Genomic DNA, 14099 nt, shown 5'->3' with positions numbered 1-14099 from the left:
ATTAAAACAATTGAACTAGTGGTTTAAAATTTTCCAACAAAAAAAACCTCCACGACCGCAAAAAAGAAATGGTAATTATGTGACCTGACGGAAGTGTTAGCTAATGCTACAGTGATAATCATATTGCAATATATAAGCATATCAAGTCAACACTCTGTACACCTTAACCTTATATAATGTTATATGTCCATTATATCTCAGTAAAGCTGAAAAGAGAAAAAAAACCTCCAGGATCAATTTTTTTTTTTTTTTTTGGCAAATTCAACCAAACATTTAAGAGGAAAAGCAATCAATGCTATACGAACTCTTTCAGAAAATAGAAGAAAGCAAACTACTTTAAAAGTATTTTTATGATTATTACATTGATAATAAAATCAGACAATGACACTACAAGGAAAAACGAGATCAACATTCCCTAAGAATATAGATACAAAAATCCTCAAAAAAAAATGGCAAAATGAATACAATTGAATATATTGAAAGGGATACTACATTATGAGTATGTGTTTAACGCAGGATTGCAAGGGAGATTCAGTATTCAAAAAACTAAATCAATGCTATTAATTATATAAATAGAATAAAGGAGAAATGCCATATGTCATTTTAACAAATGCAGAAAAAGAATTTGATCAAATTCAACACCTGTTAATGATAAAAACTCTTGGCAAACTAGAAATGGAAGGGAGCATCCTCAACCTGATTAACAGTATCTACCAAAAACATAAACAACAAAAGCCCTACTGTTAGTATCATTCAGGTGAAAAACTGAATTATCTCCACCTGAGCTTAGAACCCTGTTAAAGGCGTCCACTCTCACCACTTATATTCAGTGTTGCACTGGAGGTTCTTGCTGGTAAAATATGGTAAGAAAACAAAAATAAAGGACATCAAACTGGAAAACTGTCTTTATTTGCAAACAGCAAAATCTTGTAGGTAGCAAATTCTAAAGCATTTGTGAAAATAAAAAGCCAATAGCAATAAGTAAATTTATAAGGTTCACTGACTACAGGGTCAACATACAAAAATCAATTTCATTTCTATGAGATGTTAATTCTCTCTGTACTCATCTGTATGTTCTACACAATCCAGTCAAAATCCCAGAGGAATTTTTGTAGAAATTGCTGAAAAATATATCAAAAACAGGGGGAAATAGAGGTTTAAGAGTACAGTTATCATGATGAGCACTGAGAAATGTATAGCATTGTTGAATCATATTATATACCTGAAACTAATATAACACTATGTTCATTATACTTGAATAAAAATAAAATAAAACACATATCAAAAACAAAGGACTTAGAATAGCCAAACAACTTTGAAAAGGAAAATAAGGATGACACACCACCTGATTTTAAGACGTGCTCTAAAGCTATATTTAAAGTGGCATTGCTTTAAACATAAACAAATAGAACAATGGATCAGAATACAGAGTCCACAACTGGAGCCACACCTATAAAGGCTATTAAATTTTGACAAAGATTGCAATGTAATTCAATGGCAAAATGGTAGTCTTTTCAATAAATCGTGGCGGAACAACTGGATATTGTAGTGGGTTTAATAATATCCCCCACATACAAATTTATATCTACCTAAAAGCTCAGAATGTAACCTTATTTGGAGAAAGTTTCTTTGCAGTTGTAATTAGTTAAGGATCTCAGGACGATACCATGCTGGAATTAGAAAAATCTCTAAATCCAATAACTGATGTCCTTACAAGAAGAGGAGAAATCAAATGACACACAGAGAAGAAGACCATGTGAAGAGGGAGGCAGAGATTGGAGTTATGCTGTGACAAACCAGGGAATGGCTGGAGCCACGAAAGGCTGGAACAAGTAAGGAAGGATTTTTTCCCCAGAGCCTGTTGACATCTTGATTTTGGATTTCTGGCTTGTGGAACTGTGAGATAATAAATTTATGTTACTTTAAGCCACTCAGATTGTTGCAATTTGTTATAACAGCCCAAAAATGAATACTAATATAGATATGTATAAGAAGTGAACCTCTACTCTTACCTCACACCATACTTTAAAATTAACTGAGGATGGATCATAGACCAAACTAAATGCTAAAACTATAAAGCTTCTAGAAGAAAATATAAAATATTTTTATCACACTGACAGTAGTAAAATCTCCTGGACAGATCACAAAAAGCACTAATCACTTAAAAATGGATAAATTGAACTTCATCAAAATTTAAAACTTCTGTTCTTCAAAAATACCATTAAGGAAATGAAAAGGCAAACCACCACCTGGGAGAAAATATTCACAATGTTTCTAATCTGATAAAATATTATGTTTAGAATATACAAGAAGCTCCTAAAAATCAATAACAAAAACACAGCCCAACCAAAAAAAGGCAAAAGATTTGAGCATATACTTCAGAAAAGAAGACTGAATTGCCAGTAGTCTTATGAAACCCACCCAGCATTATATGGCACTAGGGAAGTTGCCAATTAAAACCACAATAAGAGGGTAATCTTAAGGTGAAACTGTATGAGAACTGTCTGTACTGTATAACTTTTCTCTAAATCTAAAGTGATTTCAAAATATTTTTTTATTTTTTTTATTTGAGTATAACTGACACATTTTTACATTAGTTTCAGGTGTATGACATAGTGACTCAACTCTATATGTTATGCTATGCTCAGGTGTAGCCACCATCTGTCACCATTCAATGCTATTACAATATCATTGACTATATTCTTTATGCTGTGTTTTTCATTCCTGAATTCAACTCAGGATCATTCCCGTAACATATTCATTCCATAACTGGAAGCATGTATCTCCCACTCCCCTTCATCCATTTTGCCCATTCCCCACCCCTCGCCCCTCTGGCAACCTTCAGTTTGTCCTCTGTATTTACAGGTCTGATTCTGTTTTTTGTTTGTTTATTCATTTGCTTTTTTTTTTTAGATTTTATTTACTTATTTGAGAGAGAGAGGGAATGAGCAGGGAGGAGGGGCAGAGAGAGAAGGAGAAGCAGACTCCCCAGTGAGCAGGGAGCCCGATGCGGGGCTGGATCTCAGGAACCTGAGATCATGACCTGAGCCAAAGGCAAATGCTTAACCCACTGAGCCACCCAGACACCCACATTTGCTTTTTTTAAGATTCCACCTAGGAGTGAAATCATGTGGTATTTGTCTTTCTCAGTCTGACTTATTTCATTTAGTATACTACCCTCTAGGTCCATCCATATTGTCACAAATGACATGATCTCATCCTTTTTTTTTTTATGGCTGCGTAATATTGTGTATATATACCACATCTTCCTTATCCATTTGTCTATCAGTGGATACCTAGGTTGTTTCCATATCTTGTCTATTGTAAATAATGCTGCAATAAACATCAGAGTGTATATATCTTTTTGAATTAGTGTGTTCATTTTCTTTGGGTAAATACCCTTGTATACTGTTGGTGGGAATGTAAATTAGTACAGCCACTGTGGAAAACAGTATAGAGGTTCCTCAAAAAGTTAAAAATCGAAATACCATATGATCCAGTAGTTTCAAAATAGTTTTTTAAAAAACCAATGAGACATAAGGAGGGCACGTGTTGTGATGAGCACTGGGTGTTATACACAACTAATGAACTCTACATTAAAAACTTATGATATACTATAAAAAAATAGAAACCTAATAAAAACAAACAAACAAGCAAAAAACCCAATGAGATACTACCACACACCCACCAGAATGGCTAAAATAAAAAATACCAACACCACCAATTTTTGGCAAGGGTGTGAAGCAACAGGAACTCGTATATATTGCTGGTGGGCTGGTAAAATTTTACAAACAATTTCAAAAAACAACTGAAAAAAAATAAACCTATATCTATTTGACCCAGCCACTAGACTCTTAGATATTTGCCAAAGATAACTGAAAACATATGTCCACAAAATGACTTGTACATAAATGTTTATAGCAGCATTATTCAATATAGCCCCAAATCAAAAACAAATCAAATTCTATCAGTATAAGAATAGGTAAATCAACTGCAGTATATTCATACCATGGACATCCCTCAGTAATAAGAAACAACTAATACATGCATGCAACAACATGGATAAATCTCAAAAATGTTAAGTACAAGAAGCTAGATACAAAAAAACATGCATATTGTATGCTTTTATGCATATGAAGTTTAAGAGCTGGCAAAGCCAATCTGGGGGGAATGGAAAACAGAACAGTGGTTGCCAGTTGCAGTAGAGACTGGACTGGAAGGGAATACAAGAGAATTTTGGGGGACTGTAGAAATATTTCATATCTTTACTGAGGTTGTGGTTACATAGGTATATACATTTTTCATAATGCATCAATTTTACACTTAAAATATGCGTATTTCACTATATATAAATTTCACTTTGATTTTTAAAAAAGAAAAAGGAGCCCCTGGGTGGTGCAGTTGGTTAAGGCGTCCAACTCTTGGTTTCAGCTCAGGTCATGATCTCAGGGTCGCGAGATGGAGCCCCACATCAGGCTCTGTGTTCAGCGCAGAGTCTGCTTAGGATTCTCTCTCTCCCTCTCCCGCTACCCCTCCCCCCTTTGCGTTCACTCTCTCACTCTCTTTCTGTAAAAATAAATAAATCTTTAAAAAAGGAAAAAAGAAAAAGAAAAGAAAACCTAAGTCTTAGAGAGGCAGAGGCAAATGATTTCCCCAGTTTTGTGTCAAGTTCATTCAGGTGCCTTAGGACCTAGATCTCACTGTCTCAGCAAACATCTTTATACCCGGCAACTGATACTCCAACAACAAAAATGGACAATTCCATACTCTTAGCACTTCAATCCAATTAATCCAATCCCATCTCAGTCCAATCCCATGTGTATGAAAAGCCAATCCACTGTGTCTTCCAGCTTCCCTTCTCTCTTCAGTGCAGATCTCAGATGTGTTTCCAACTCCTAAAAGAATGGGAGTCCTTCACAGAATGCCTCAACTTTATTTTCCAACTTATCCAAGCCATATCCCCAAAAGCAAGAATTATAAATGCATTTCCACCACCTTGTTGGGTTTATGTTTGATGCAAAAGCCAAATAGGGAACTGTCAACCTTTTGCTGGAGAAGTAAAACAGTAAGACAGGCACAAGTATTATACCCCAGTGTTTATCCTGTCTTGTAATATAACTAATGGTTATTTTTTTACCCACTTTGCTTTAATGACCAAGGATTTGGTGTTCAAAATTGCTATTGTCCAAGCATCCTGTAGTCCCAGGAGTTGTAGAGGTCCTAAGGGACTATAGTTGCAGCCCTCCACAAATACCTCTAATACTAGCAAATGCCAACTCAACAGAAAAATCGATGGTATACTCTCGGAACTACTTCATACTTCATAAAGTACTTATATTCACGATTACCACTTCCATTACATCCTCTCATCTGGTGAACTTGATGAGGAAATCTGCTTCTCAATAATAATAGTAGCTACTATTTACTGAACATTTGAATCAGGCACTGCTGTGCATTGTTTTATTTTATCCTGAAACAACCCTATTAGATAAGTATGACTATAATAATACCCATTTTCCAGATGAAGAAACTGAGATGCACAGAAGTGACACAATTAGTAAGTGGCAGAACTGGGAATTCAACTCAGGATCACCTAACAACAGAGATCTCACTCAAATACTAAGCTATGCTGCTTTCTTGCTAAATCTTTATCAGGCCCATAGTTTGGGTTTGCTTACAAAGGGAGTTTGAGCCATGAATACAGCTTCTGACGTGTTATAGTAAATTCACCCCTGCATGATGACAGGAGAAAAGGGGGCATATGATCACAGTTATAAAATTGTTTCAAGATAATAAAGGAGGGAGGATCACTAGGGGAATCTAGTTATCAAAATATTTACCTGGACAGTCTCTGGAATCATTGCTGTGCTGGTAAGGGAAATAATAAGTCATTGCCCAGGGATCCTGTCCTTTGAGTATTCAAAAGAGAAGAACTTCTTGGCAATTGAATTTATAGCCATTAAATGCTTTCATTGCAATGCTTGTTTTCTTTTTCAAGCCATTAATTGCAGTTGGAAATATTTAGGGACCTCAAGGTAAATTGTTCAGCCTTGATGGGAATCTGGCATGACTTGCAAAGTGTTACAGAAGGCAGGTCCAGAATGAGTCTTGACTTCCTCCTAGGCACCACAATGGGGTACCTCAGGGTCCAGCCCTTAAAAGCTTCTACCCTCACACAAAACAGTGGAGTCGTCATTTTTCAGAATAAGAAAATACTTCTTTCAGTTCATGCCATAGGTATGAAGAGTTTTTCAAGTTTTCCTGAACATTTTTCCATATTTCTTGCAACAATAGAAGATTATTCAAATTAACCTCATCCATTCAGATATTTAACATCAATATATCCACATTCAGAGATAAAAGAAGATTTTCTATCTCAAGAACTGCTTATTAACTGTTCTTATCTGGTCAAATTTCACTAGGCAGACCACAGGAAGTTGTAGATCCTAGCGCTTCCCGGATATTGGACTTTCTCCCACATCTCTGCCTGGGAACTGCCAGCTGAGTTATTGCTGTCGGAGAATTATGCAGTGTGTCTGGGCTTTGAGGTTATCTGATCAGCACAGGCATTGGTAAGTAAAGTTTACTTTCCTCCCAGCCGAAGAATTACAAACTCAGAGTCTCAGGCCTGGAATAAACTAAAAGCCCATTTTGTCCAACTTGTAGTCAATGCCTGTGTCACTTGAGCATCATATTCAGGCTCCTGTAATAACAGAAGAATAGAAATAAATTTACTGAATGTTTACTGTATACTAAAGATAATGTTTTATGCATCATTTTATTTAATATTTATAATAACACTCTAACACAAAAATTATTTTACAGATGACAAAAATAAAGTTCAGAGAAGTTAGATGGTTTAGCCAAGGTTATATAGAAGTGGCAAGACCAAGATTCAAAACCATTTCTGTCTGCAGAGCCCATACCCTTAAGCATCACATTGTCCCTCATAATTAAATTATCTGAGGTAATTCCCAGCTCTAATATTCCAACATGGTGTTCCTGAAAGTTGACTCATACTTGTCAGAATATCCGTATCAGTGTTAGGCTTAGAAAATTTGGTTACCATATCTCTTCCTTCTCATTTTTCTTCTTCCTCTCCCAACAAAAACAACAAACCTATTGTGATTTTTAATATTAGTCCCTCTATCCATGGTGAGAAAAAATATTGGTTAACATAAAAATAAAACTGGTCATCAAATCATGAATTTCTAAGACAAAATAAAAACCTAACTTGAAGACAATATGGGAAAATTGGGACCAAAGATAAACCTGTCATAAGCCATTATTAAGTCATCCCCCAAAGTCTCATTGAGTTCAAATTTAAATAGACTCAAGATCTCCTGGTCAAAATGAATCTCATAGTTTTTTACTGGGTTATATAAAACAGAATGGCAAGAATTGTTTCTCTGACTTGTTTACAGTTATTTGTATTCAGAGCTCTTCTCCCTTTCTACCTGCTTGTTAGTGACCTCTTCCAGAGGAGGGACCATGTCTTTCATTTATTTCTGTTTTTATTTTAAAGTGCCTATACATTTATCCCTCCAACATTTATTGAGCACCCCTTTTGTCCTTGACACTGTATTGAGCACTGGATGCACTTGAAAAAACATATTCTCATCGCAGTTTAGTGAAAAAAACAAACTCTAAACCAACAGCTACAATGTAATACACAGAATGCTCTAATAGAAGTATGTGCAGAGTCCTGTAAGAACACAGTAGGTAGCACAGTGTCACACATATTACAGATGCTCAATATCCATTTGTTCAATTTAATTTGCTTAAAGAAAAGTTTAGTTCAGTAAAGGGTGACCATGACCTATGAGGTATATCAAGGTCACAATAAGTATCTAAAACCAAGTGTTCTTAATGCAAGTTCCCCCATAACTCCCACTTACTTCCCCAAATTAAGACCAGCACACAGAGACTAAGGATATTAAAATGGAAGAACCAATTCCCTACTTTTAGGCGTTTTTACCCCAACATTCCACTCTGCAAGTGTAATCTTAGAGAATATCCTATTATCATATGGCCCCAAAATAAGTTATGAGTGGGTTGGGACTGAAGATAGTAGCAAATGATGAAGTACAAACTTTCCCATGTCAGTATTGGTGAAAGTTTTAGGGGTAGAGAGGGTGGGGATAGAGGATGTTTACCATGGATGGATACAAAATGACAAGCTAAAAGTGATATGGGTAAGAGCTTCTGAAAATAGGAAATAGACAGTTGTATAATGTTGGGTGGTAGAGAGAAGTAGGTAAATAATTAGTGTTTCCAGCAGAGGTAAACAGTAAACAAGACTAGGTAATCAGTAAGAAGTTGATGAAAACCAATTACTAAAGTAGATTACTGGTTGTTTTTGGATGGTTATTAGGAAAAATGTTTGGGTGGGATATCATTGCAGGAGAAAAGAGCCAGACATGCTGGAGATTCTCCAATTTCCTGTCTCTTCCACACTCTACAACCCCCTTCTACTCACATTTCTTTATTTCCTTGCCCTCACCTTTCTCTTTGATCCACAGTTTTCATCAAACAAGTATTTATTTATCCCTATTGTAGATAAAGCATTATGCCAGGTATGGAGATAAATGATACATGGTTCCTGCCCTCAAAGAGTTTACAAAGAGAAGGAGATGAATATGTACTATATATACTCAATTAACCACAATTTTTTGAAGAAAGTGGTATGTGTTATAACAGAGGAGGAAAAAACCAAACTGCTGTGAGAGCACTAGAGGAAAATATTAATTCTGACTTGGGAAAAAGACTTCTTCGAAGACAGAAATAAATGGCTAGAATTTTAATGGAGAGAATATGGATGGGTAGCCATTCTGGTCAGAGGGATGTGAGCAAAGTCATAGAAAGTGGCATGTCTGGATAATGCTGACTATATCAAATCTAGGGAGGCCAACTCATCATAGTTTGCCTGTGATTTCCCAGGTTTTTGCACTGGAAATCCTGCATCCCAGGAAACCTCTCAATCCCAGGCAAATAGGGACTGTTGGTCATTCTAAATAAGAGAAAAAAAAGAATGTTAAAAGTATACAGCATTTTTGCAGCTTGACTGTAATTTGTACACACAATAGGCTATTACCTATGCATTGTTCTATGGAAGAAAAAAATAAATTAGTTGCCTCTTCCCAAATAAATAAATAAATAAATAAATATGGGACTTTGGGTACATACATCACAGAGAGCAAACAAAAGAGACACCAAGGATCAGTGAATACAACCAACAGAAAATTAGGTAGGACAGATAATAAAGGATAATGAAGGGTACTGAATGTTAGGCTAAGAAATTATGACTTGATTTTGGAGGTGGTGGAGAATGAAAGGTTTTGGATAAGGGAGTGATATAATCAAAACATAAGGTTATTCTGGAAAAAAGTGTCCAGGGAAGATGAAAAAGGTAAAATCTTTTCTTTTAGTTTTTATTTAAATTCCACTTAGTTAATGTACAGTGTAACACTAGTTTCAGGTGTACAATTTAATGATTCAACACTTCCATACAACGCTAGGTGCTCATCACAACAAGTGCACTCCTTAATCCACATCACCTCTTTCACCCATCCTTCTGGTAACCATTACAGTTTGTTTTTTATAGTTAAGACTCTGTTTCTTAGTTTGCCTCTCTCTTTTCCCCTTTGCTAGTTTATTTTGTTTCTTAAATTCCACATATGAGTGAAATCATATGGTATTTGTCTTTGTTTGACTTATTTCACTTAGCATAATACTCTAACTCCATCCATGTCATTGCAAATGGCAAGATTTCATTTTTTGATGGCTGAGTAATATTCCACATCTTCTTTATTCATTCATCAGTTGAGGGACACTTGGGCTCTTTCCATAATTTGGCTATTGTTGATAATACTGCTATAAACATCTGGGTGCACATATGGAAAAGGGTAAAATCTATCTTGGAACCTATTGCAGGAGTCCATGTGAAAGATACATAGAAGACTTTGACAAGGGAATCTGTAACAGGGAAGGAGCAGAGGAGCCACAAGACATAATGCAGTGGTAAAAATCAACAATCCATAGTGACTGATACAAGAAATTTAAGGAAAGAGGGATGATGACTAAAGTTCCCAACCTGGTTTATTGGGAAAATTCAGGTGCCATTAGAAGTAGGATATAAAAATGATAGTTTTAAAATAGGATGCTGACAAGTATATTTCAGTTTTTTTTAATTTAGTTTCCAACAGTCTGGGGCTTGGGGGCCCAAACGGACATAGGACTTTTCAGCTAAAGAAAGATACCGGGCCTGTAGTTATAAGATTTGGAAGCCATGAATACAAAGAATTATACAAAGTCATAAAGCCAGATATGACCATCTATGGAAAGAGTAAAGTTATAGGACTTAGGAAGGAATATATGGTGGTCATTTGAGTCTTTCAAAAGCACTCTATTCTCACATTTTACCAATACATGACATCATTGCCATTTACCAGATACACGGCATCACTGCTATAGGATTGCTTTAGCCAACTAAACATGAATAAAAGAGACTTATATCATTTGCAAGCAGAAGCCTAAAGAGGCAACGCATGGTTCAACATGCCTCTTTTCTCCTGCCTTAGCAATCATTAAAGTATGCATCAAGAAGAATATTAATCAGTCTGGGTACCTAGGTAACTTGAGTGAGCAGGGACCCACTGCTGATAGATTTGTAGCATGAGCAAGAAATAAACTGTTGTTTCAAGCCATTCAAAATTTGAGGGTTGTTTGTTCCTCTAGAGTAAGCTAGCTTATCTTGAATACTATAGAAATTTTAGAAATGCATATATTTAGAGGTCTGAAAGAAGAGGGAGCTGACATAGTAAAAGAATAATCAAAAAGGTGAGGGGTGAATTGAGAGAAAATGAATCTTAGAAGCCAGGGAAGAAAACATTTCAAGAGGTGAGAATGGTAAAAAGTGTTAGATAAAATTAATTAAAGACAGAGAAAGAACATTGGATTCAGGCATTAGTAGTACACTGGGTCACTTTCTAGTAGGTTCACTTGTGTGATGGAAACAGAAACTGTGAGTTGACTTATTCATCTTGTATAACAAACTTTGTACTCTTTGACTAGTACCTCTCCATTTCTCCTTCCTCGCAGTCCTTGGCAACCATCATTCTATCCTCTGCTTGTATGATTTTGACTATTTTAGGTTCTTCATGTAAGTAGTATCATGTAGTATTTGTCTTTCTGTGCCTAGCGTATTTCACTTAGCATTAATACCTCTCAGGTTTATCCACGTGGTCACAAATAGCAGGATTTCCTTCTTTTTTAAGCTGAATAATATCCCATTGTATGTATACGTTACCAGATTCGGGTTCTTGGGCCTGACAACCATAAAAATGAGGCTGGACCCCAGGATCAAAGGCACAGGTAGGCTTTCTTGGGGCTACAACTTGACTTGAAGGAAGACAGAGCAACAGCAGAGAATAGTTAGGCTTGTCTCCCTAAACAGAGGGCGAGGCTCTGTTTATATATATAGAAAGTTCCCTCCTCCTGATTGGTTGGAAGGCAACTCAGGCAGATCATTGGTGCTTTCTGGAGCCCAGTGTCCCCTATTTTAAGTCCGGCTTGTATCTAGGGCTGCATTCTTGAAGCATCCCGGTTCTGCTGTAACCACAACCATCAACAGAAAGCCCCCAGGTGTACAGTGTTTTTCACTTGGGGCTTGTTCCCATGAGCCCTGACTGCCTCATATATATACTACATTTTCTTTATACATTCATCCACCAATGGGAATTTAGGTTGCTTCCATGTTTTGGCTATTGTGAATAATGCCACAATGAACATGGATTGTATGCTATAAAAATTGCTAAGAGTGTAGATCTTATGTTATATTCTTATCACTAATAATAATAATAATAAATAAAGAGGGCAGGAAGAAATTTTTCGAGGTGATATGTTTATGCCTTAGATTGTGGTGATGGTTTGACAGGTATATACTTACCTCCAAACTCATCAAGTTGTATATACTAAATATGTACAGCTTTTCATATGTCAATCATGCCTCAATAAAGTGTATTTTTTATTTTTTATTTTTTATTTTTTTTTTTTTTTAAAGATTTTATTTATTTATTTGACGGAGAGAGACACAGCGAGAGAGGGAATACAAGCAGGGGGAGTGGGAGAGGGAGAAGCAGGCTTCCCGCCGAGCAGGGAGCCCGATGTGGGGCTCGATCCCAGGACCTGGAATCATGACCTGAGCCGAAGGCAGACGCTTAACGACTGAGCCACCCAGGCGCCCCTAAAGTGTATTTTTTAAAAGATGCATTGAGTTTAAGAGCTAACAGGGAGTGTGAAGTGGAGCTAAGTAATGACGATAACCCTAAATTAAAAACTTGGTGAGACTGATGTGGAATTTGAGAAACAAGGCAGACGATCATAGGGGAAGGGAGGGAAAAATGAAACAAGATGAAACCAGAGAGGGAGACAAACCATAAGAGACTCTTAATCTCAGGAAACAAGCTGAGGGTTGCTGCAGTGGAGGGGGATGGGAGGGATGGGATGGCTGGGTGATGGACATTGGGGAGGGTATGTGCTATGGTGAGTGCTGTGAATTGTGTAAGACTGTTGAATCACAGACCTGTACCCCTTAAACAAATAATACATTATATGTTAATAAAAAGAAAAAAAACTTGGTGAGAAAGGGAAGTTGCTTAACCAGTGCCCTGCCTCCCTTTTGATAAGCATGGTTCCTTCTCTCTCTTTCCATCTCTCTTTGCTCATTCTCTTCCTCCATATTCCCCTAGTTTTACTCCCTAGATCTTTCTCCTAGGTGTCTCTTCTCTCCCTCTGCCTTCTCTGGACTCCTGTTTCTCTCTGCCATGTCTTCTTCTTCATAATTATGACATCATAGATTCTCCAGTTGTAGACTGGGTCCAGTTCAGCCTGTGGTCCAGTATAGGAAATCCATTTACTGTACTGCTGACCGGGCTGAAATTGAATGGTGTTCACAATTAGTTGCTCACTAATTTATAAAACTGCTTCTTCCATCATATTAGATAACTTTAGTTATCTAGACAGAAAACCTGTCCTCCTACTCAGCTGAAATATGCCCTCCCTTTCACTTTCTTCCAGTCCTCGTTCTACCTTCATGTGCCACAATACAATTATTCTCTTCTGTAGCTCATTCTTAAAATTGACACTGTTTTTTCTCTCCATCCCTCAGTCTTACCTCTCACTTTCTGTTATCTCTCAGTGATGGCCCTGAACTAGAAACTAAACATAAATTTTATGCTTGATATCCTTAATTTCACCAAGTGGCTGAATAAATTGGCCTTACTTTTTAAAATATATGTAAATGTAAATATAAATATATGTAGACATCAGTATTCAGGAGATCTATGTATTCAGAACACATTTCTAGCTCTGAAAACAACTTAGAATAATGTATATTTAAACTAGTTTTTGTGCAGCAAGTCATATAAAAAACTGTTAAGTGTCTTCTTAAAGTTCACAAAGAAAAAGATAGGTTGAACACTTTAAAATCATCTTTTTTGGTTCACAAACAACACCATTAAAGTTTTTAAAGTTACTTTTTCCTTATGTGTGGTCCCTGACTGATATGTGAGAGTTGAATCAATTACCCTCAGTAGGTTCAATTAAGGGAGTGAAGGATCCTGGAAGACATCACTTAACACGCACTTCTTTAAACTCTCCTCCCTGTTCTTCTCAAATGCTGAAGGCTTAGCTTGAATGGGCTATTCTGTTGCTCTTCTAAGGGCTTATTGACAGGAAATCAGAGATGGTGGGAGATCTGTTCCAATACTTAGACTATTTCTAAAGCTCTTTTCTGGCTGAATATTGTTTCCAGCATTAGAGGGGAAGGAAATGTGCTTATAAATGCAACTACTTAATTCCTAGGTTCCCTTATATCTTGAACAGCAACAATAAGGTTAAATTAGAGGAAATCTTAGTTGTATTCCTTCTTTCAGAAACAATCATCACTTTTATGTCTGCATATATTTATAATTTTCACAGCATTTCCCAACCCATTATCATGTTAGGACTCCACAGTTCTGTGAGGTAGGAAACGTATATATGTTTTCTTTAGTCTATAGATAATGAAACCGCAGCTCACTTAGATTACACAGCAAGTA

The 14099-nt window shown here is 36.4% G+C and overlaps 1 long non-coding RNA gene across 3 annotated transcripts in view; it reads right to left on the bottom strand.

Moving 5' to 3' along the window:
* Positions 1-577: 577 nt before the first annotated feature.
* LOC118521887 (uncharacterized) overlaps positions 578-14099 on the bottom strand; it is a 168010-nt gene continuing 154488 nt past the window's right edge. For all 3 annotated transcript variants that reach the window (XR_013444522.1, XR_013444521.1, XR_004910350.2), the window contains 2 exons: positions 5841-6703; positions 578-4895 (listed from right to left, as the gene is read on the bottom strand). This is a non-coding gene — a long non-coding RNA (uncharacterized LOC118521887). The remainder of the gene's footprint in view (positions 4896-5840; positions 6704-14099) is intronic.

The sequence above is a fragment of the Halichoerus grypus genome, chromosome X, assembly GCF_964656455.1.
Source record: "Halichoerus grypus chromosome X, mHalGry1.hap1.1, whole genome shotgun sequence".
In the NCBI taxonomy this organism is placed as follows: domain Eukaryota; kingdom Metazoa; phylum Chordata; class Mammalia; order Carnivora; family Phocidae; genus Halichoerus; species Halichoerus grypus.
The sequence above is the reverse complement of the archived record's forward strand: the minus strand, read 5'-3'. Positions and strand labels throughout refer to the sequence as shown.